Source organism: Podarcis tiliguerta (assembly GCF_965153285.1).
Source record: "Podarcis tiliguerta genome assembly, chromosome: 10".
Lineage (NCBI taxonomy): Eukaryota > Metazoa > Chordata > Lepidosauria > Squamata > Lacertidae > Podarcis > Podarcis tiliguerta.
In genome coordinates, this window is record NC_139543.1 from 67,258,459 (window position 1) to 67,282,629 (window position 24,171).

At 49.3% G+C, this 24,171-nt stretch overlaps 1 protein-coding gene across 1 annotated transcript in view; it reads right to left on the minus strand.

The window, feature by feature from the left end:
- The window catches only part of PLXNA4 (plexin A4), a 618,767-nt gene extending 596,197 nt beyond the window's left edge, over positions 1-22,570 (minus strand). The window contains exon 1 of the mRNA XM_083401717.1: positions 21,517-22,570. The gene's annotated coding sequence lies outside the window, so the exon portion shown is untranslated. The remainder of the gene's footprint in view (positions 1-21,516) is intronic.
- Between the last annotated feature and the right edge of the window lie 1,601 nt (positions 22,571-24,171).

Consider the following 24,171-nt stretch of genomic DNA (forward strand, 5'->3'; position numbering starts at 1 on the left):
AGGTTGCTAATGCCTAATGGTCTTTTTATCCCTTTAGTGACCTACCCAATAAATTTAGACTGGGCATGACAAATGGTACAGTATTAACTATTGCATTTCTGCAAACCAAATTAACCCTGATAAATGCACTCTTTCGAAAGCTGCTTGCTTTATAGCCTCCAGAGGACCCCTCTGCTTCCTTAAGCATTCATTTCTGAAGCCAATGGCAGGACTGATATGAGCTGGTTTGGACTAACTTTCGCCTTTGCGAACATAAGCTTCCCATAAATTCCCTGCACATTATGGGGGGAGCTCGTGACATACGAACAACCCATAATATTCCATATGAAACCTTTGTTTGGGAAGGCATGGGGCCATTTTCTCCCCCTCCCGGTTCAACATTACAAGAATATTATTTATATTGCTTCTGAATGCAATTGTCTTTTTTTAAAGTACAGTAGAGGCAGGTAAGGTAAAGGTAAAGGTACCCGTGCCTGTATGGGCCAGTAGTGTCCGACTCTGGGGTTGTGCGCCCATCTCGCTTAAGAGGCCGGGGGCCAGCGCTGTCCGAAGACACTTCCGGGTCACGTGGCCAGTGTGACAAGCTGTATCTGGCGAGCCAGTGCAGCACACGGAAACGCCGTTTACCTTCCTGCTAGTAAGCGGTCCCTATTTATCTACTTGCACCCAGGGGTGCTTTCGAACTGCTAGGTTGGCAGGCGCTGGGACCGAGCTACGGGAGCGCATCCCGCCTCAGGGATTCGAACCGCCGACCTGATGATCAGCAAGTCCTAGGCACTGAGATTTTACCCACAGCGCCACCCACGTCCCATTAAAAGTAGAGGCAGAGCTGGTACTAAATCAGCACCTTAAGCTGTTTAGACATCATACCTTGAAAGCACATTTAAAGCACATTCTCCCCCTCCAAGGAATCTTGGGAAATGTAGTTTCCCCCTTACAGAGCTATAATTTCCAGAACACTCAACAAACTACAGTTCCCTGGATTCTTTTGGGGTAGGAGGGAATGTACTTTAAAGGTATGGTGTGTACACAAGTCATAGTTAAAGAAACCAAATGTCAGAGCTGAGCCACAGGCAGTGGTCACTCAAAAGACAGGGGTTCAAGCACAGGAAGCTTTGTATTAAAGGTAAAGAGACCCCTGACCATTAGGTCCAGCCCCGGATGACTCTGGGGTTACGGCACTCATCTCGCTTTACTGGCCAACGGAGCCGGCGTACTGCTTCTGGGTCATGTGGCCAGCATGACTAAGCCGCTTCTGGCGAACCAGAGCAGCGCACGGAAACGCCATTTACCTTCCCGCTGGAGCAGTACCTATTTATCTACTTGCACTTCGTGCTTTCGAACTGCTAGGTTGGCAGGAGCAGGGACCGAGCACCGGGAACTCACCCCGTCGTGGGGATTCGAACCGCCGACATTCTGATCGGCAAGCCCTAAGCTCTGTGGTTTAACCCACAGCGCCACCTGCATCCCCTCCCAGGTCCTAGTCTGACACTTTAACCACTATACCACACTGGCTCTCTTTTTCCATCTTTTCCCTTCTCCACACCTCTCTTCCCAAAAGAATATCTTTCGCTCTTGAGTAGCACAACAAGCCAATTCATATGGCAAATATTTGCATGAAAGGCGTGCTGTTTAACGGCACAGTACTCATCTTGCTAACGCCAAGATTTATATCCCCCAGTTCTTTTACGTGTGCGTTTGTGTATGGGTTTGGAGGTTTGGGTAGGGAGTACGCAAGGATAGATCATGTAAATGTGCTGAATGCAAACAGATTCCAGATGATCTACATTAGGTCCCCACAGCCTCCCTGTCTGGTAGCACAAGGCAGGCTCCTACCACCAGCTGCCTCTCGTTAATTCATTGCAAAGCGGGGGGGGGGGGGGAGGACGAGGACATGCAAGCCACCAGCGAGGAAGGCTGGAAGGGAAATTGCAAACCAGCCCAGCCTGACTCGGGCTAGCTGCAAGAGAATTATTCCCCTAGGTCGCGAGTTCAAATCCAACTGTGTCCAGCAGCTGTCTCCAGCTAATTACTTAGGCGAGGACCAGAGAGAGAACCTCAGGGCATGTTCAGGCATCACCAAAGCTGGTTCAGGGAGATACCTGCCAGTGCTCTAATCACTTGCTGCTTCTGATAAGATAATGCATCTCTCCTTCCGCTGCTGAGAGGGCTTTTGTGGCCTCCGTTGCAGCCAGCGAAAATTATGCAGAATCACAGTATCCTTGAATTGCAGAGTTGGAAGGGAACCCCAAGAATCGACTAGTCCAGCCCCCTGCAATCAAGGAATCTTTTGCCCTAAGTGGGGCTCGAACCCACAACCCTGAGATTAAGAGTCTCGTGCTGTATCAACTGAGGCATCGCTGCCGAAGTAGTGGAGGCTAAATGGCGGAAGACCAAATATTATTCCAATATGCAACAGTAGCCGCCAGAACATTAATAGCACAAAATTGGAAGACACCAAAAATCCCAACTGTAAAAGATTGGCAAATTAAATTATTTGAATACATAGAATTGGCAAAAATGACACAAAAAAATTAGAAACCAAAGAGGTACAAAGTTTAATAATGAATGGAATAAATTTATGACATATATTGAAACAGATGTAAGAAATTTAAAAATCACAGTAGGCTCGATATAGCGCCTGCGATGTAAAGAGTTTAAGAAAGTGAAACTGCAGAAAGAAAACCTTTTGTAATATAGTCCAAAACCGAGTTGAAGGGAAGTCAACTATTGTTGTGTTGTTTAGCTAATGTATATTTCATTTGTTGGCGTTTTGTTTGTTTCTTTTTTCTTTTTTGTTATGTAATGTTTTCTTTTTCCCTTTTCTGTTCTTTTGTTCTGTTTTTTTCTCGTTTTATTAATGTTTGGTGTTGTATAGTGAATTGAAACTAATAAAAAGAAAATAAAATAAAAAAATATGGTGGAGGTTTGTGCAGAGCTGCGATTCAGCTGCGTCATCTCAGGGTGGGACTCTTACATTAAGCATGAACGCATTATGGAAACTGTCGCTCTGTCTAACAACAGACTCAAGTCCTGAGTGCCAACAGGTGAAGAGACAACAAGGAGGAAGAGGTGGGCATCAGCATGGCCAGGGTGGGTGGAGACAGGAAAAAGAAAATACTTAATTACATGGAGATAAAAGCTATCAGTGGCTACTAACGGTGCTAGGATGCGATTAGATGCTAGGAGAAGATATATTCATTAGATATTATTCTTCCTTCCCCACATTTGTGAGTTGAACAGAATGTATCCTATTGTAGCTTAAAGGGATGCTTAGATAGGCTAGGAAATCAGCCCTGAATGCTCACTGGAAGGACAGATCCGGAAGCTGAGGCTCCAATACTTTGGCCACCTCCTGAGAAGAGAAGACTCCCTGGAAAAGACCCTGATTTTGGGAAAGATGGAGGGCACAAGGAGAAGGGGACGACAGAGGACGAGATGGTTGGACAGTGTTCTCGAAGCTAAGAACATGAGTTTGACCAAACTGCGGGAGGCAGTGGAAGACAGGAGTGCCTGGCGTGCTCTGGTCCAGGGGCTCACGAAGAGTCGGACACGACTAAACAACAAACACCAACTACTCTAGGATGCTTTAAGGCAGACTGGATTTCCCTGGTATTTCACCCTTTTCTCCCCCTTAAACAATAACCACACAAGCAGTCTTGTAAAAGGTAAAAATAACATTTACCCTCTGAGAACACTTGTTGAAGAGTAGCGGCTAACAGCAACTTTGTCCAGGCAACCTTAAAATGGTAATTCCATAACAAAGACATACTTAGGTCTAGCTTTAAAATGTAGTCTGAGCTTGGAGCTCAGGCTAAGCAATGGGAGTGCCTCTAGCAATGGGAGTTCTCTCTAGCAAGCTTACAGGAAAACTCTGCGAGCTTCAGCCCCTATCATGTGCCTGTCTAGCAACACATGAATTGTTGGTTTGACTGCATTTTATACAGTCGCACCTTGCATCTCTTGGTACTCAGATGTACTGACTCCCAGACGCCACAAGCCCGGAAGTGAGTGTTCTGGTTTGGAAACGTTCTTTAGAACCCAAACATCTGACAGGGCTTCTGCTGCTTTTAATTGGCTGCAGGAGCTTCCTGCAGCCAATCAGAAGCCATGCTTTGGTTTCCAAACGTTTTGGAAGTCGAACGGACTTCCGGAACGGATTCTGTTTGAATTCCCAGGTACGACTGTGTATCCCACAATGGCTATACTCTTCCATGAAGCAATGCCTCTAAATACCAGTTGCTGGGAACCACAGGAAGGGGTAGGGCTGTTATGCTAGAATCCTGCTCGAGGCGCCTGGTTGTTCACTGTGAGAACAGGATGCTGGACCAAATGGGCCATCAGCCTGATCCAGCAGGCTATTATTATGTTCTCATGACACTTCTTGAAATGAAAATGGCTTCCCCCCTCGCCCCAACAGATGCCTGAAAACTGAAAGAGGAGGAGCTCAGTGGCTCTGCACAGAGGAAGCATCCCACGAAGTTGGTGCCACCATCAAAAAGGCCCCGTGCAACAGCATGCATCTTATCATCTACCTCATCTCACAAGACCATAGGATAGAGCTCCTTGGGATGAAATCCGGATAGGGAAGGTGAAGGATGTAAAGCATCTGTGTGTCTGATCATATATCCCTCAGGGTCAGCTGGGTACCACTGCAAGGAATGATGTGTGAGACATGAGGAAATTGCAGCTAGTTATCACCAGCAATTAATGAACCACCAGGCGAGAGTGAGAGACAGTTCCTGTGACCCTCACTCAGCATCTGACCAACTCTGTCAACAGACACACAAAAATTAATGAGGCAACACATTAATTAGCACTTGCCTACTACACAGTCATGATTCAGAGGTGGTTCTCCTAGGCTTATTATCCTAAAATAGTAACCAAAGAAGCCAGAAATGAGAGATTCCAGGCACATCTACTTGCTGATCATTGCTGGTTTTTTCAAAGGTAGCTATGTTTATCAGCAGAACTGCAAATATAACCTTGAAAACCTGAGAGCCAGTGTGGTGTAGTGGTTAAGAGCGGTGGACTCGTAATCTGGTGAACGGGGTTCGCATCTCCGCTCCTCCACATGCAGCTGCTGGGTGACCTTGGGCTAGTCACACTTCTTTGAAGTCTCTCAGCCCCACTCACCTCACAGAGTGTTTGTTGTGGGGGAGGAAAGGAAAGGAGAATGTTAGCCGCTTTGAGACTCCTGAAGGGGAGTGAAAGGCGGGATATCAAATCCAAACTCTTCTTCTTCTTCTTTGAGGCTGCAGCTCCCAGCTGAAAATATCCGCCATCTGAAACCCTGGCGAACTACTGCCAAAAGGATCACCTCTTCCCATGTGAACTGACCCAGACCTTGAGATCAACATTGGAGGCCCTTCTTTGTGTGCTCTCTTCCACAAGAGGCCCAGAGGGTAGAAAACACAAAAGCAGGCCTTCTCTGCAGTGGCTCCCTGTTTGTGGAATGCTCTCCCCAGGGTGGCTCACCTGGCGCCCTCATTACATACCTTTGGGCGCCAGGCAAAAAGCTTCTCTATAACCAGGCATTTGGCTGATTAACATTCTGTAGCCTTTTAAATGTGCTTGTGGGAGGAGGGGTTATTGTTTTTGTTTTATTACAGGAGGCCACCACTGAAAAAGTCCCGTCTCCAACATCCACCTGCCTAACATCCACAGGTGAGAGCACCCAAAGCGGGAGTTGCATGACATGAGACAGCAGGCACAGGGCTGTCCAATCAGATTCTGTTCCCAACTCATATTAACAACAATTAAGCTGCACCATACTTCGGACACAATGGGTCTGCTCTGAGTCTAATTGGCACTGGAGGTAGCTCAGTCACTTTGCGGAAGAAAGCAATGGATGGACCATGGCAGAGCATGCGATTTCAACATAGTAGGTCACAGGTTTAATCCTTGACACTTCCAGTCCTTGACACTTGCTCGGTCCCTGCTCCTGCCAACCTAGCAGTTTGAAAGCACATCAAAGTGCAAGTAGATAAATAGGTACCGCTCAGGCGGCAAGGTAAATGGTGTTTCTGTGCGCTGCTCTGGTTCGCCAGAAGCGGCTTAGCCATGCTGGCACCACATGAGCACCACAATCCCAGAGTTGGTCATGACTGGATCTAATGGTCAGGGGTCCCTTTACCTTTACCTTAGGTCACAGGTTTAACTCTTGACACTTCCAGTTATGTAACATAAGCAGTCAAATACAACATTTCCTGTTTGCCACAGGGGGATGTTAATCTAGCCAGGAGGACTTCCTGTCACACCTGTCTGGGGCATCCTCCCCCTCCGTGTGACCAGGTAGACGGGCGTGACCCTGGCAGACCCAATAAAAAGGGCTGGTCATGCAGCCATCTTCCTACTGTGAACTGAATGTAAGTAAACTTCTTATTACTTTTAAGAGGAGACTGTTGTGTCTTCTGCAATAGACAGGGGAACGTACTCTGCTACCAGATCACTAGCGTGAGTGAGGAATGATAATATTTAATCAATATATCCTCTCCTACTATCCCCAAAAAGCTAAAGGACCCCTGACAGTTAAGTCCAGTCGCAGACGATTCTGGGGTTGCAGTGTTCATCTCGCTTTCAGGCCAAGGGAGCTGGCGTTTGTCTACAGACAGTTTTCCGGGTCATGTGGCCAGCATGACTAAACCGCTTCTGGCACAACAGAACACCATGACGGAAACCAGAGCGCACGGAAACACCATTTACCTTCCCGCCACAGCGGTTCCTATTTATCTACTTGCACTGGTGTGCTTTCAAACTGTTAGGTTGGCAGGAGCTGGAACAGAGCAATGGGAGTAACACCCCGTCATGGGGATTTGAACCGCCAGCCTTCTGATCGGCAAGCCTGAGAGGCTCAGTGGTTTAGACCACAGCGCCACCCACATCCCTAACATATCCCCAACATTCCCACAAATACTAGGCTAGATGGAATAAAGCATGTTCCCCCGTTCCTGCTTGAGATCACCCTTGGTCATAGCTGCTCAGCACCCTGGTTGACCATTTTCACAGACAGCGCTTGAATCAGTTTCCTCTGAATTTTCTCCACCTGGAAACCACACTATAAAAACTACATCAGCCACAATGTGGCTTTGATTTTGAATGGACTCTCTTCTGCTTCCCACCCCATAATAATCATAATAACCTCTGCCAGTGACTCATTTCGAGCCAAAAAGCATCACTTGCAAAAGCACTTGGAAGCTATCGTCCGGTGTTGTGCTTCCTAGGGTGTCGATCTTGTTGGAAGCAGTGGGGCTTTCTTCTGAGTCAACGTCCTTATCTCTGTCTTGTGCGCCGTTCTCTTTCTGATCAGGGAAACCTGCATGCTGACATAGGACCAGTGCTGGATTTACGTATAAGCTAAACAAGCTATAGCTTAGGGCCCCACGCTCTTGGGGGTCCCCAAAAAATTGAAAGGGGGGGGGAACTGGATGTACATTTCCAAAATAGAAGATAAAAAACAAATAAAATAAAACCTACATACAGCAACAGTGTTTTGTGTTGTGTAGGCTCCTATGATATGTCATGGACCCCGCCTGCTAGCTTGCTCCCTAAAATATCACTGGTTTGTTCATTTCTATATATAGGGTGCCTACATTCTGCGTAGACTTTGCATTCTGCATGGAGTTTTCAACAATTACTTTGATAAAATACATATTTTGTTATGTGCAAATGGCTTTAGATACCGATTACCGGTAGGTCCATAAATTACCGTATAACATATATTCAACACAAAAGCCAGCGACAATTTGTTGTTGGCAAAGGACAGCTGGACATATAAAGGGTCCCATTACCTTCAGTAGCTTAGGGCCTCATCAAACCTAAATCCAGCCCTGCATAGGACGATGCTGCCTTATACCCACCAAGTCAGGCCCAGTGGTCAATAATAATAATAATTTAATAATAATTTATTATTTACCGTATTTTTTGCTCTATAAGACTCACTTTTTCCTTCCTAAAAAGTAAGAGGAAATGTGTGTGCGTCTTATGGAGCGAATGCAGGCTGCGCAGCTATCCCAGAAGCCAGAACAGCAAGAGAAATTGCTGCTTTCACTGCGCAGCGATCCCTCTTGCTGTTCTGGCTACTGAGATTCAGATTATTATTTTTCTTGTTTTCCTCCTCCAAAAACTAGGTGTGTCTTGTGGTCTGGTGCGTCTTATAGAGCGAAAAATACGGTATACCCCGCCCATCTGGCTGGGTTTCCCCAGCCGCTCTGGGCAGCTTCCAACAAAATATTAATAGTCCATCAAACATTAAAAGCTTCCCTAAACAGGGCTGCCTTCAGATATCTTCTAAAAGTCTGTTAGTTGTTTATCTCTTTGACATCTGATGGGAGGGCATTCCATAGGGCGGGTGCCACCACCGAGAAGGCCCTCTGCCTGGTTCCCTGTAACTTGGCTTCTCACAGTGAGGGAACCACCAGAAGGCCCTCGGTGCTGGACCTCAGTGTCCGGGCAGAACGATGGGGGTGGAGACGCTCCTTCAGGTATACAGGACCGAGGCCATTTAGGGCTTTAAAGGTCAGCACCAACACTTTGAAGGTGTATAATTCTGAGGAAAACAAAAACAGGAGTGGAAATCCACAGAATTGTAGAGTTGGAAGGGACCCTGAGGGTCATCCAGCCCAACCCCCTGCAATGCAGGAATAAGCAGGTTTGCTTATTCGACCCAGGTCTGGAATGGAAAGCAATTCAGCAAATACGATTGGTTATCCGCTACTTGCTGTTACTGTTGCTTTCAGTCCACAAATGATATGCAACTGATTCCACTTCCCCCTGACGACATTTACATTGCAGTTCCTTTGCATTGCAGCGAATGGAGTAGAGTAGCAGAATGAGAATGCAAATGACATAGCTAAATACATAAACTGGCACTGGCTGCCAATTAGTTTCCAGGCCCAATTTAAAGCACTGGTTTTGACCTTAAATGGCTCAGGGCTGCAATACCACAAGGACCACCTCTGCCCATATGAACTGCCTCGGACCCTGAGATCATCATCTGAGGCCCTTCTTCGTCTGCCTCCTCCATCAGAGATCCAGAGGGCAGCAACGTAAGAATGGGCCTTTTCTGTGGTGGCCCCCCATTTGTGGAACACTATCCCCAGGGAGGCTCGCCTGGTGCCTACATTATACACCTTTAGACGCCAGGCAAAAATGTTCCCCTTCAACCAGGGTTTGGGGTGATATCCTTTTAAATGTGTTTGTGGGAGAGGGTCATTGTTTTCTTTTATTCCTGTTCTTGTTTTTATTATATATTTTGTTTTTTTATCTTGTATTTTATACTGTGAACTGCCCTAAGATCTACAGGTGAACAGACGAGTGCCCCCATTTTCTAGGGACGCCCCTGATTTAGAGAAGCCATCCCAGTTTCCAATTTAATCCCAGAATGTCCCACTTTTCCTTAGGATGTCCCTATTTTCATTGGAGAAATGTTGGAGGGTATGGAGTTATCCGAGCCATCTGAAAGCAATCCTGTACAGGGAAGTGCACCATCATGCTGCTTTTTCACATCCAGAGCAGTGCATGGAAACGCCGTTTACCTTCCTGCCAGAGTGGTACCTATTTATCTACTTGCACTTTGATGTGCTTTCAAACTGCTAGGTTGGCAGGAGCAGGGGCCGAGCAACGGGAGCTCACCCCGTCACGGGGATTCAAACCACCGACCTTCTGATCGGCAAGTCCTAGGCTCTGCGGTTTAACCCACAGCACCACCTGCACCTGCAAAAGCAGATACTGTCCAGCCATGGTTTGTTTCAAACTATGGCTTACTAATGCAATGTACGAACCCAGCTACAGTCCGCTTATATACATGTTAGCCATTTGTTGCCTAATGCATTAGGGATGAGAATTGCAAAGCTTCATAGCCTGGTCACCTTCAGGGTGATACCAACTCATCAAAGGCGATCAGGCTAGTGGCTATTTAAAGGTAAAGGGACCCCTGACCATTAGGTCCAGTCGTGGCCGACTCTGGGGTTGCGGCGCTCATCTCGCTTTATGGGCCGAGGGAGCTGGCGTACAGCTTCTGGGTCATGTGGCCAGTATGAATAAGCCGCTTCTGGCAAACCAGAGCAGCGCATGGAAACGCCATTTACCTTCCCGCCGGAGTGGTACCTATTTATCTACTTGCACTTTGACGTGCTTTCGAACTGCTAGGTTGGCAGGAGCAGGGACCAAGCAATGGGAGCTCACCCCGTCGCGGGGATTCGAACCACCGACCTTCTGATCGGCAAGTCCTAGGCTCTGCGGTTTAACCCACAGCACCACCTGCGCCTGCAAAAGCAGATACTGTCCTGAAATGAAAAATTCTTACAGTGCACCCACCCTGAGAATGCTGGCTCCCAACCCACAAATTCAGCCAAAATTTCATCCAAATTTCAGGTGACTGTGAAAGCCAAGGAAGAAAGCTAGTCTTCCTTTAATCAGATTCCTTTCCCCTTATTTTAAAAGCCACCCATCTCCCAAGCTGGGTGGGGGAGTTAAATCATGGAATTATATATTTATGCATTTAATCTGCGCTTATGAAACAAAAATAAAAAAACCAATTCGCACATAGCACATCTGTTGCGCCGTTTGAAGCTCAGCTCCTTATTAACCGTGCTTCTTACAAGAGCTTTTTAGATTGGGGGGTGGGGAATAGATGAAAAACCCTCTAGACAATTAAAATTACCCAAGTAATGCTCTGATCCCTGAAACCTTAAGTCTGTGGCTCATGAAGGGGGGGTGGGGGAGGCGTTTGAGGAAAAAGAAGGAACTAATCTCATACGAAGAGGCGCACACACTGTAATTATACCAGGAGAACAGACGAGCCAGTCCATTTCTCCACTGGTCTTTCGATTACAGCTCTGATTGCCTTTCACGTGAAATAAGGACAGCAGATAAAGGAAGCCCCGGAAGCTTGCTTTTATGCTTTCAAAAAATATTTGCCGAAAGCCAGGGCCCAAGTGAAATAAATCCTTCCTTTGGAGACGGATGATTCTCCTGCAAACAATCTTTCCCTCTCCTCTTTTAGCATGACAGGCAAAGAGTACAGTGACAGCTGTTCCCTTGCCACACAGATTTCAAAGGATTTCGGCGACTGGGGTTTCTCCCCTGCTCAGCTACCTGTAAAATATGTCATTCTCTTCCTCAAGATCCTCGACTTAGCAGGAGAGGTGAGGGACAAAAATGCAGCGTGTTTCTCCTGCCACCGAGACGTTACGGAAGTCACACGCCACAGACCGCGTATGCGAGTGAGTGGAGGCAGCGGGAGATTTCGCCTAATGCGGGCTGAGATGTAACCACAGAATCACAAAATCAAAGACTCATAGAGCCGGAAGGGACCCGAGGGTCATCTAGTCCAACCCCCTACAATGCAGGAATTATCAACTAAAGCATCCATGACAGATGGCCATCCAACCTCTGCTTAAAAACTTCCAAGGAACGAGAGTCCGCAAACTCCCGAGGGAGACCATTCCGCTGTCAAACAGCTCTTACTGTCAGAAAGTTCTTCCATTAGAATCTCCTTTCTTGTAACTTGATGCCATTAGTTGGGGTTCTACCCTCCAGAGCAGGAGAAAACAAGCTTGCTCCATCTTTCATGTGACAGCCCTTTAGATATCAGAAGATGGCTCTCAGATCTCCTCTCAGTCTCCTCTTTTCCAGGCTAAGCCTACCCAGCTCCTTCAACCGTTCCTCATCAGGCTGGCTTTCCAGACCCTGGATCATCTTGGTCGCCCTCCTCTTCACACGTTCCAAATTGACACAGACACGCAGAGCTCTGGTTCACACACACACCCCAAAGTGGTGAAGCTGCAAACTGCTGCTCAGTCATGAAGCTCCCCGGGTGGCCTGGTCCCAGCAGAGTGTCTTGGCCCTAACCCACCTCACAGGGTTGTTCTGAGGATAAAATGGGGAGGTGAAGAACAGAGTGCGCCCCCTTGAGTTCCTTGAAGGAATGGCAGAATATAAACACAATGTATAGATAGATCAAAACTATTCAGTCTGTTCTAAAGTAGGGCACCCAACGCATCTTTTAAATTAATTTTTTTAAAGCTTATAGAAGAGGGGGAAGAATAGATCTCCTTTTTGGAGTACACCAGTATATACAACTAGAGATGTATGGAAGTGAAGCGAGGACTGAAGACCTGAGAATCACAGAATTGTGGAATTGTAGAGTTAAAGGGACCAGGACAGTCATCTAGCCCACCTCCCGGCAATGCAGGAATCACAACTAAGTTACTGTGGGGGGTTTTAATGCAAAATGCTAGGGGAAGGATGCATTTTTAAGTGGTGGAACTGAACCCGTTCTCCCCTCTGCTACAACCCTTCCCCTCCAACCACTCCCCTCTGTTTTTTGGAAGATCTTTGCCAGCAAATCTGTGCCAGGGGGTTGGCTGGAAGTGTGGGATGTGAAACACAGGAGCAGTCAAGTACAACATTCCTAGAGTGAACATGTTTACACATGGGGAGGAATGTTTGTCCAGCCAGCAGGTAAACTTCCTGTTTCCTTCTGAGCTGGGACAGACTTCCTCTGCATGTGACTAGAGGTGGGCGTGGCCTCACCTGTGCAGGTAACAACAAAAGCACAGGGCAAGGCAGCCACCTCTCTCTTTTTTGACTACATGCATCGAAGAAGCAACATCTGCTTAGCCAAAGATGCTCTCTTTCCTTCCACCCAAGAGAGGACAGAGGGACTGTCTCCTTATGAGATAGTTTCCAGGTGTATGTTACTTTTCTAAGCTAAGTCTGCCTTCTGGGATCCTATTGTGAACAGAATGATGTGTGAGTAAACTCTTTTTATACTTTTATAGAAGACTGTGTCATGTCTTATCTTTTATGAGGGAATAAGGGGGAAAATAAGGGACACGGGTGGCACTGTGGGTTAAACCACAGAGCCTAGGACTTGCCAATCAGAAGGTCGGTGGTTCGAATCCCCGTGACGGAGTGAGCTCCCGTTGCTCGGTGCCTGCTCCTGCCAACCTAGCAGTTCGAAAGCACGTCACAGTGCAAGTAGATAAATAGGTACCGGTCCAGTGGGAAGGTAAACGATGTTTCTGTGTGCTGCTCTGGTTAGCCAGAAGCGGCTTAGTCATGCTGGCCACACAACCCAGAAGCTGTATGCCGGCTCCCTCAGCCAATAAAGCAAGATGAGCGCCGCAACCCCAGAGTCAGCCCCGACTGGACCTAATGGTCAGGGGGGGCCTTAACCTTTACCTTTAAGGGGGAAATACCAGAACAGTTATTACAGAGGCTTTAGCGAGCCTGAGCAAACGCATCCGCTGTGAGTTTAAGAAGGGGAATGTTACTCTGCTAAATTGTGAACTTGTTAACACAAGTTGGAAAAGGATATAATCAGACAATCTATCCTCTCCTGCATCCCTGAACATTCCCACAGGAAGACGGGAAAGGCCATAGCTCAGTGCTAGAGCATCCAGCTTGCATGCAGAAAGTTGCATGTTCAATCCCAGGTTGGGCTGGCAGCGGCTCCTGCCTGAAACCCGGGATAGCTGCTGCCAGTCAGGGCGGACAGTCTTGAGCAAGACGGGCCAATAGTCTGACTCGGTATAAGCCAGCTACCTATGTCCCTATGCAACGGTTCCATGATGCACTCCACATGCTCCCACACCACGAACATACATCGCCTTCAGATGTAGCTAAATAGCAGCTAACACTGCTACAAGGCTTTAGCAAGCTTTCCATTTGTTTATCTGGAAGGAGCTCATCAGCTGTTGCTGAAGCATTACATTTCCATCAAAAGCATGTGCCTCTCCGCGTTTAGATCACTTTCCCGTCTCTACATAATTTAGGGGCATACACCTAGAGGGGAAAGAAGGGGGGCGGGGGACGTTAACAGCCAGGTTTCAGTTGTAGCTCGAGACACACATCAACACAACCCGGGATTCCAACGCTGCTGGAACGCAAAGGAACAGGATAAGCTTGAAGTGGGAGTCGGAGGGGAAGAAGGGTACTCTTCTGATATATAGGTAAAGGTAAAGCACACGGAAATGCTGTTTACCTTCCTGCCATTGATTGCCTTAAAGGTAAAGGTAAAGGTAAAGGGACCCCTGACCATTAGGTCCAGTTGTGACCGACTCTGGGGTTGCGGCGCTCATCTCGCTTTATTGGCCGAGGGAGCCGGCGCACAGCTTCCGGGTCATGTGGCCAGCATGACTAAGCCGCTTCTGGCAAACCAGAGCAGTGCACGGAAACGCCGTTTACCTTCCCGCTGGAGCGGTACCTATTTATCTACTTGCACTTTGACGTGTTTTCGAAAATCTAGGTTGGCAGGAGCTGGGACCAAGCAACGGGAGCGCACCCCTACGTGAGGATTCAAACCACCGACCTTTTGATTGGCATGTCCTAGGGTCTGTGGTTTAACCAACAGCGCCACCCGCGTCCCAAATTGCTCCCTACTTTCCTCATATAAGCGAATGACTGGCATTTGGAAGTATCAGGCAGAAACCAAGGTGCTGCGTTTAAGACTCTCCTGGTGAGGGTGAGCAAGCCTGCTTCCTGCCCCTAATGCAGCACTCGCCAATGACGTTTCTGCAAGATTGTACCCAGGTGTGTGATGTGCTTGCAAAGGGCCTCTGAACAACAGGCCCCCAGAGATGCAGTGAACCCAGCCAAGAGCCCTTACAATGCAGGATAGTGGCAGACATTCCAGTCGGTAGAGCCTGAGACGCACAATCCCTCGATCGTGGGTTCGAGCCCCACATTGGCAAAAGATGCCTGTGCATTGCAGGGGGTTGGACTTGATTACCTCTGCGGTCCCTTCCAACTCTACAATTCTGTGATTTTGCTAGTTTATGCTGGGTATATATCAGAAGACAGGATGCGGGTGGCGCTGTGGGTTAAACCACAGAGCCTAGGACTTGTCGAGCAGAAGGTCGGCGGTTCGAATCCCCGCGACGGGGTGAGCTCCCGTTGCTCAGTCCCTGCTCCTGCCAACCTAGCAGTTCGAAAGCACATCAAGTGCAGTTAGATAAATAGATACCGCTCCAGCAGGAAGGTAAACAGCATTTCATGCGCTGCTCTGGTTCGCCAGAAGCGGCTTAGTCATGCTGGTCACATGACCCGGAAGCTGCATGCCAGCTCCTTCGGCCAATAAAGTGAGATGACCGCCACAACCCCAGAGTCGGTCACGACTGGACCTAATGGTCAGGGGTCCCTTTACCTTTGGGGAGCAATTTGGTGGGCGGCATTATTGGAGTGGGTGCAAAGTTGCCCCTTGCTCTTGGGGAGCCCAGCCCTGAATCAAGTTTGCTCTTTGCATAGTTGCATCCTGGGAACTGGGATAAATGGATGGATGGATGGCCAAAAAGACGCACCCAGGGCGTATCTTCTATGAAACTCATGCAGAGCCCCTAATCCTGGAGGGGCCCCAGAAGCACATTTAAAATGTTGGGGTCTAGTAGATCCAATTTGAGGGGCATGACTCAAATTAATTAATTGTTCTGTTGTATATATTTCAACAATCCCAAAGTTTGGCAGTCAGTAGCACAGTCGTTCTAAAAGCGTGGCGATCTGTCGTGGAACAACCCCATTGAAGAAGATGATGTGGTCCTCTTATCATAAACAAAAATTGGCTTTAAAAGATTGATAAGAGAATTCTCAGTGTATTGCCAGAGAGAACACCTGGTCGTAAATAGTCAGGAAACCTAAGTTATGGTTTATTCAAGGCCCAACAGTTGAATTATGGACAATCAGCCAATCGAACAGGTCAAAGCTTTCAAATATTTGGGCCTTATCTTCCACTCCACGGGGTCATGGGGAGCACACCAAAAATGTGCAAAAGAAAAAGCATCCCAAAGTGCCAAGACTTTGACTCGCTTTTTCCATTAAAAGGGTGGCAAACATATACCATCAGCCCTAGAAGTCTTCCAAGCTAAACTCCTAGCACAACTACTATACAGGGCTCAGAGTTGGACTGGTAACCACCTTAGCACTTTGGAAGCTGACGGCTGACAGGGGTTACCCAAACATCATTGCTGGTTGCAAAGGGACCCCCATGACACGTCAAGCTTCAGGGTTCCAAAAAAGGTAGGTCCACCACTGGGCACAGCTGTAGTACAACAAACACAGTATGGCAGCTGGTATAGTGCGAAGGCCTGAAGACTGCCAAGGCAACAAAAGTGGGATACAGCACCCCCACTGCTCACCGCACATAAAGTGGTTGTGCAAGCTCACACCCACCCCATCAGATTCCTGCCGGTAATGCAAGGAATGCCAGTGTCAGAAATTGACAGCTGGCTTCGCCCTCCCTGTAGAGTCCCTATAAGTGTGGCACTTCAAATTTCCTTGCAGATGTAATGTGCTTATACAGGGGGAAGAAACCCTAAAGCATTGCATACAATGGACTCTGTTGGGGACCTGCTCCTTGACCTCTGGTGACCTAAGCCATTGAGGAACAAGCTTGTCTCTCCTGGGTTCTGTTGCTTGGTCACTCTCCAGTGTGATGGAACCAAGTCTGAAGGTTAGGTTGAGAGGCATTGATCTGCAGGGATTTGAAACCAGATCTTCCTCATCTAAGGCCAAGACAGCAACCATGAGCCCAGTTGGATCCCCAGGAGGTGGTTGTACTACAGCTCCCATCATCCCTAGCTGCTAGCTAGGCTGGCTGGGGGTGATGGATGTTGTAGTCCAACAGCATCCAGGGACCCACGGATGAAGAACGCCACACTAGGCCTCATTGTCTATCACCTAGGGCAAAATGAAGATTCCCTTTTTCATGCACGCGCAGTTGATGAGAGTCTAAATATCTTTGCGAGGGTTGTGCACATGGTCAAACTGCTTAAAATCTCTTTGCTTTCTACAGGGTTCAAGGAGCCCAACTCTGCCCAGGATCATAGCCAAGGGGGTGGCAGGCCTTTGTCACCTCCAGACTCTGAGTGGCCTCCTTTATCGTCAAGCCATAGAAATTGCATATGGCCAAAATCCCATGGTTTTGTATGGGATTCAAAGAGCTTAACTCTACGCAGAATCGCAAGCCAGGGAAGGACGCTAAGCTTGCCAGCTGCAGACTGATAAAGGTCCACCACCTCCAAGAATAGAACAAGCATGGGAAGTCTACCAAGAGCTGCTGCTTCTCAGCACTTGATGGGAAGAGTTGGACCTGCTTGGATTCTCAGCTCAAGTCCAGGTGCCATCTTGGGGAATCTGTGCTCGGAAACCCAGCAGAGGGCTACCTGGCCCTGACAAAATCCAGAGGCGTTTGTTAGACACATTACACAGCATTCAGGGTTGCTAGATGATTAACGTCAGCGGAGCAAGGACCCCCAGTCAATGCAAACAGGCTTTGCTTAGATATTGCCATAACACAACAAAGTAAATTATGTCTGTGGTGTTTTTTTTCAGGGCGGGGTGGAGCTTATCATTTTGCCTTTAGAGTGAGAACATAAATGCACACTGGGGGGAAAGTACATAAATGTTTATACCATGTAATTAACTAGAGCACATTGCAATCAAAGTTAAGTCTCATTGACTTCAATGAGAAAGTTAAATACATTTTTTTAAAAAAAAATCCATTTAAAGCAACGAGAATTTGAAATACAAGCTGGGTCGTTCTCGTAGTATATGGCACTGTGTATCATCTTCATAGGAAAGCAATGACAAACCTAGACAGCATTTTAAAAAGTAGAGACATCACCTTGCCAACAAAGGTCCGTATAGTAAAAGCTATGGTTTTCCCAGTAGTGATGTATGGAAGTGAGAGCTGGACCATAAAGAAGGCTGATCACCAAAGAATTGACGCTTTTGAATTATGGTGCTGGAGGAGACTCTTGAGAGTCCCATGGACTGCAAGAAGATCAAACACATCCATTCTTAAGGAAATCAGCCCTGAGTGCTCACTGGAAGGACAGATCGTGAAGCTGAGGCTCCAATACTTTGGCCACCTCATGAGAAGAGAAGACTCCCTGAAAAAGAACCTTATGTTGGGAAAGATGGAGGGCACAAGGAGAAGGGGACGACAGAGGACGAGATGGTTGGACAGTGTTCTCGAAGCTACTAACATGAGTTTGACCAAACTGCGGGAGGCAGTGGAAGACAGGAGTGCCTGGCGTGCTCTGGTCCATGGAGTCACGAAGAGTCGGACACGACTGAACGACTAAACAACAACAACAACAACAACATCTTCATGTTTTCCCAATGGTAATAATTCTTACAGAGTAGCCAAGCAACCATGCTTTGACCCTGAAACTCTTCCCCAACCATAGGAACTAACTCCTAGGGGTTGAGGTCCCTTTGCCCCCACCAATAAAATATTTGAGGGGGTCACCCCCCAAAAAGTTGATGGACATTGCTATTCAAATGGTATAGATGAGCCCCGCCATGTGATCAGTTATGTGGTGTGGGGCTTCCCTGCCCCTCTCAATATTTTATTCAAGCTGGCAGCCTTGCCCCCAACCCTGCCATTCCAACCTGTGCCCGGGTTGATTATGGCCATTCGCTGGCAAGGAGAAAAGCACTCGTCATATGCTCGGTGGCACCTGCTTTCAGCTAGCTATAAATCACCTGTTCCTAAACTGTGGTTTGGCATTGAATGAGCCCTCTCTCAAATGAAGTCCTTGATTTTCAGGATATATTGAGAAAATATGACAATAGAGAAACATGCAAGCTGTAAACACACTGTCTTCTCTCCCTGATGATGAATTATTAGTCAGATGAAAGATGGAGATACAGGATGGAGATGGATAGAGAGGCAGAAAATGGTCCGGCGCGATACAGCATTATAGCTCAACTTGTCTTCATGTACTAAGCCATAAGCTCACTGAGAGGCCTTCAGCAAATCATTCAACACAACGTTTTTTTTTATTATTCTGTAAAGAAACCCCCCTGGAGAGATTCGCAAGACACCAAAGAAACATCAGCCTCTCTTTCTGCCTCCAAACCCCTCTTCAAAAGTCAGCCCCTCCACGAAATCTGTGGCTTAACCCTTTAATCCTCCTCTGCAACTGAAACAAAGCTTAAATATGTGTCCCCAGATCTGGCCAACTTCATCTCCCTTTCCAACTTTCCCTTTGCCGTCTCCCTCACTTTCAAAATTTATACTGCAGCCTCCTTGGGGCAGGGACCTGGCTTATTATTATTATTATTATTATTATTATTATTATTATTATTTCCCTGGGGGGGGGGGGGAAGGCTGTATGCACTGCTCACTCCTTATGAACAAGCACAGAATCAACTGTAATACAATGGAATGCCGGATCAATTTGGACTTTGCAGGAAGAGAGTCAAAGGAAGAGCAGACAGGAATCAAACATCTATTACACAGACCATCCTTGACAATTCCAACATGCAGCCTGCATTGCACTGTGACATTCTGGTCCCCGGCTACTCCCAACACGGATTGCTTTAAAAAAAACCACACACCCTCAAAAAACGGGCTACCCATATTGCCACCTCCCCCTGCTGCTTTCTCTGCATCTCACCTCTCCATCTGTAAAATGGGCACATCAGCGTCCTGCATCATAGGGTTGCTAGGACAATGACTGAGAGAGCACCATAGGTACGGCATGAATGATTTGAGGAGGAGATTGGTAAATGGGCATTGGCCAACAGCTAGCCCCTTTCCCTCTTCCAAACCCCCCCCCCCCCCTTTTAAAGCTGATCGTCTCCCATGTGCGATGTTGCAGCCCGAACCGAAAAAGAACCCCGCAGGACCGCAGGACCTCAGAGGCTGACCGACGAAAGCCTACAAACATCAAACGCCTGAGCTCTGGTGAGAGTCACTTCGCACGGGCAACACATGAGTGTGTGCAGCAACGGCCACCTAAACCCAGAACCTGTCAAACCTTCAGATTTTAAACTGTGGCACCCACCCTCCGCTTTAATTCCAGAAGAAGAGATGGAAAGGCTCGGCGCTGTCTGAGAACACCAGCCTGGGAGCCTTCCTGTGGCTATTCCCGGGTCAGCGGTGCCCGCACCTGTCCGAAGGCAGTTCTGCTTATTCCCGGGGCACGGTTGAGCCGGGGATGGTGCAAAAGAGACGCCAGGATCGAGCCGCTGGCACACGTGGAGCTTCATCCACGCTCCCTGCACTGATACCAGCTTTTGAGGGGGTCAGAAACCCAGGAAAACAATATCTCTGGGCAAACCAAACCCATACACCTGCTGCCAAAAGGTGAGGGTGGGAGATTGGCGGAGAGACAAGCGCCTTCCCTTCCTCCTCTCTCTCCCCTAGAAAAGTTCATTCCCTGAAATAGACAAGATAGCATAGGGCGGAAGGAGAAAGAAGATGTAACATTTGCAAAGTCCGTTCGTCTCTTACGGGGCCTGAGCAATGCCAGCGAAAAGGCACCAACCCGCCTGGTGCCGGGTTCTGCCAAGGCAGCTGAGGAGGGATGGGTGTCGGAAGTTGGGAAGGGGTTTGGGGAGGCTGGAGAGAGCTCTTCGCACCTCTAAATGATCCAAGGCCCATAACGAGAAAGCTATGGACGGTGTCCACTGGAAGGAGGGAGAAGAAGGGGCGAAAAAACCTAGCAATTTGGAGCAAACGCAGGCACACTTCGCAAGGTGCCCACAGCCTCGGCTCTGCTATCCTTGAACACCTGCCTGCCATCCTCAGCGAAACTTGTCTGCTTAGAAGATCGGGGGTGGGCTTGGGTGGTTGGTGGCGGCGGAAGGGGGCTTGTTCAATAGTTGTCTTACACACAGACTGGCACAAAGTCCCCGCAAGCCAGACGCCAACCTCAGTGTCACGTCTTAACGCGCGATCGCTGCTGATACCCAAGAGCATTTCTCTCTCTCTCTCTCTCTCTCTCTCTCTCTCTCTCTCTCTCCATCTCCATTCCAATATAAAGGCAACCCTCGTATAGTTCATTCATTCTGAAGCCAAACTCGCTGAGCTCCGTGGATAACCCACGCTGGTTTCTCGCACGTTTTTAACCCCAGTCTTCCTTTGGAGAGCAGTCCAGGAGAGCTCCTCCACAGTCGACTCTCCCCTCCTTCCTTTCCTTTTAAGTTCGGTTCAGCACCTCTGCCACCCCCATCTAGGCGCAGGAGGCGAGGGCAGGGTGTGTAAGGAAGGCGAAAAAGACTTCCCCTTCTCTTCGCCCCCCCTCCCCTCCCCATCGCCCCATTCCACAGACAGGATCGTTCTTCCACCCCATCACCGCCCTATCAGGGCAGGTGCATGGGCTCTGGCCGACCCAAACCCCCTGGCGCGAAGGAAGGGGGGCGATTTCGGGGGCGGGGGGCGGGATGGGAGATGGGGAGTTCCGTACCTGGAAAGGCTGGTGATGATTCCCCCCCCCCCCCACCTCCCCGCCGTCCTCCTTGCTTCTCTCCTCCCCACACGCGTTTGCTCAGCACAGGCGCCGCATTGACACTGCAGATGGTGTCTCGGTGTGTGTGTGTATGTGTGTGTGTGTGTGTGTGTGTAATATATATATATCTCACATACATTGTGTGTGTGTGTGTGTGTGTGTGTGCCTTCCTTTCTCTCCATCCTTTGCATGCATTGCATCCATGCATTTATTTGCCCAAAAAAGGAGCCTTAAAAAAAGCAGATTAAAAAATAATAATACTGTATGCCTTTACCTCTGCGCTGGTCCAGCGGGCGCTTTTCCTCTCCCGCTCCCTGTCCAAGGTATTTGCAACACCTCCTCCAGGAATCAGCCAGCAGGTGGAGAGGAATCGGCTACTGGGCTTGCAACAAACACCCTCCTCCAAATATATGTGTGTATTTTAAAGCAAAAAAAAGGTGGAGGGACCAAGCTTCTTCTTCTTTTCCTTCTTCTTCCGTGCCCCCCTCCCCGCCTACCCGCCCGACCCGGCGGCTCGCTCCCAGCCGGGCACGGGGCTGGATCCCGCGGCGCCCCCCGGGTGCCCGTCTCACTCTGGCATCTCCGCAGCGCCTGGCTCGGCTTCTCCGCCTCCGCCTCCGTGCCCGCCCGAGAGAGGAGCGTCCACTGCGGCGACTGTCTCTGCCACCGCCGCCACCGCCGCCGCTGCCTCCTCCGGAAAGCTCCCGCTCCGCTCGGCTCGCCTGCTTCTCTCCTCGCCCGGGAGGCGGCGGATCCTCGGCTGCAGCCCGGCGCTCAGAGCTCCACCCTGCATGCACGAGACCCGGCGGGCTGCAGGTTTTCCTTCGCACAAGGAAAAAAAAAAAACCCACGCTGGCAGAAATAAATAGAGATTTCTCTTTCAAGGGAAAAATCCCTGCTTAGCAACGAACCGGCCACTCGCCCCGTTGGCAAAGCGCATCAAAGGGCGCGCGGAGGCTGCGGCTGCGGCTTCCCTTGCGAAGGGAGCTCCCGGCGGAGTCTCGGGCTGGCTGCTGCTGCTGCTGCTGCTTCGCCGCCGCCCCCCTCCGGGCTCATGGCTTTTCTGCAACCGCCCTGGGGGGTGTTTTTTGGGTGGTGCTGGGGTTCAGGAAGAGGCAACGGGGGGGGGGGAGGTGCCGGTCCAGGCGAGCGAGCGGCAGCAGAGGCTGCAAGAAAGGTCCAAGGGGTTTCTGCTGTTGGTGGGTGCTTGGCTTGCGCGCCTCTCCGCCGGCCAGCTGGGCGGAAAGTTTGCCGGAGCTGCGGGAGGCGCTGCAGCCGCTGTCTGCTGGCGCTGCGGCGGGTCTCGCTGCTTCTGCCGCGGCCGCTGCCGCCTCTTCGCCACTGAGGCTCTGGCGCTGGCGCTGCGTCCTCGCGCGCTCGCTTCCTACTCACTACTGACATCTAGGATCTCCAAGCTGATTGGGCTAATTGCGCGAGCTCGTTGCCAGCTACGGCCGGGAGGCGGGGGGTGCTGGGGGTGGGTGGGGGTGAGGGTGGGGGCTTGGGGAGAGGGAGAAGATCTTCCAGCCAGCAAAGGCTGGAGACGCACATGCTGCTGCTGAATGCGCGCTGGTGGCTGGATCGTCGACTGGGGCAGGACCCCCAGAGGTCATCCAGACCGACCCTCTGCGACGCAGGGGTCGCAGCTGAAGAAGCCCTGGCACTCCGGCAGGGAAGGGGGCACTCAAGCTCTGCTTGAGATGGATGGAGAGGCCGCCCTCTTCCGAAGGGGGTTCGTTCCGCGGCGGAGTGGTTCTTGTTCTGTAACGCTCTCTCGCACAAAAAGTAGTCGGTGGGTTTTCCATTGAGTCGTGACAGCTGTTTGGAAGCTCTAGGTTCAGGCGCAGTGTAAATCTGAATGGCAGCGGCTGAGGCAAAGAAACCGCAGATCTTCCCTTCCCCACATGTGGGTTCTTCGGAAACACTGGCTTGCCCCTCCTTGGAAACAGAATTCCAGAAGGGGTGGGTCCGTAGTCCGATCCAGCAGCATTCTCTTATGAATGAAAAAGTGGGCTTTTTCTAATTCAACTGGTAGGGGAATGTGCAAACTTTTGAGCCACACCGGAGTCTTCTTCACATGGGGGGGGGGCATCCTTCCTGATGAAGAGTTCTGTGAAACCTGAAAGCTCTCATCCATACACATATGGATAGGACCAAGAAGTGCTGCTTCTGTAATCTGCTATCTGGTAGATGCCTCTGGACAGCTCCTCCAAAGCCAACTTTTAGGTGGAGACTTTTGGTTTTGGACTTTACAGATCAACCCTGTAAGCCCAGCTCAGTACCTTACAGTGGACACTTGGGTTGTGAACGTGATCCGTGCGGGAAGCATGCTCGCAACCCGCAGTGTTTGCAACCCACAGTGGGTCGCGATTCGGCGCTTCTGCGCATGCGCAAAGCGCGATTTAGCGCTTCTGCACATGCACAAGCGCCGAAACCCAGAAGTAACCAGTTCCGGTACTTCTGGGTTTCGGCGCAGTGCACAACCTGAAATTGCACAACCCGAAGCATCTGTAACCCGAGGTATGACTGTATAAGTAAATGACACATAGAACCAATAGGGTTTCTTCTGATAACCCTGGTAGATTAGGGAGTATGTCCATCGGTGGACATACTTTGACTTGATTTCCCCAAGGCTTTCGACAAGGTCACCTAAATCCATGGGTGAAGGTGGCATAGACTATGATCTTGGGTGGCATGCAGCAAGGGCTCAGTCCTTCCAAACTGTCCTGAACCTCCAAGCGTTTGGGTGTGACATATACATGCAAACAAGCAAACTGCCTGGCTTATGGGCTTCTCAGCAGCATCCAGCTGGCCATGGGAAACAAAGGATGCCCTTTGGAGGGCTTTTCTAACATCGTTAAATAAGACGAGTGGCCTGTCTGGATAGGAGACCATCTCAGAGCCCTGTACGCTTGTGCACGGTAAGGCA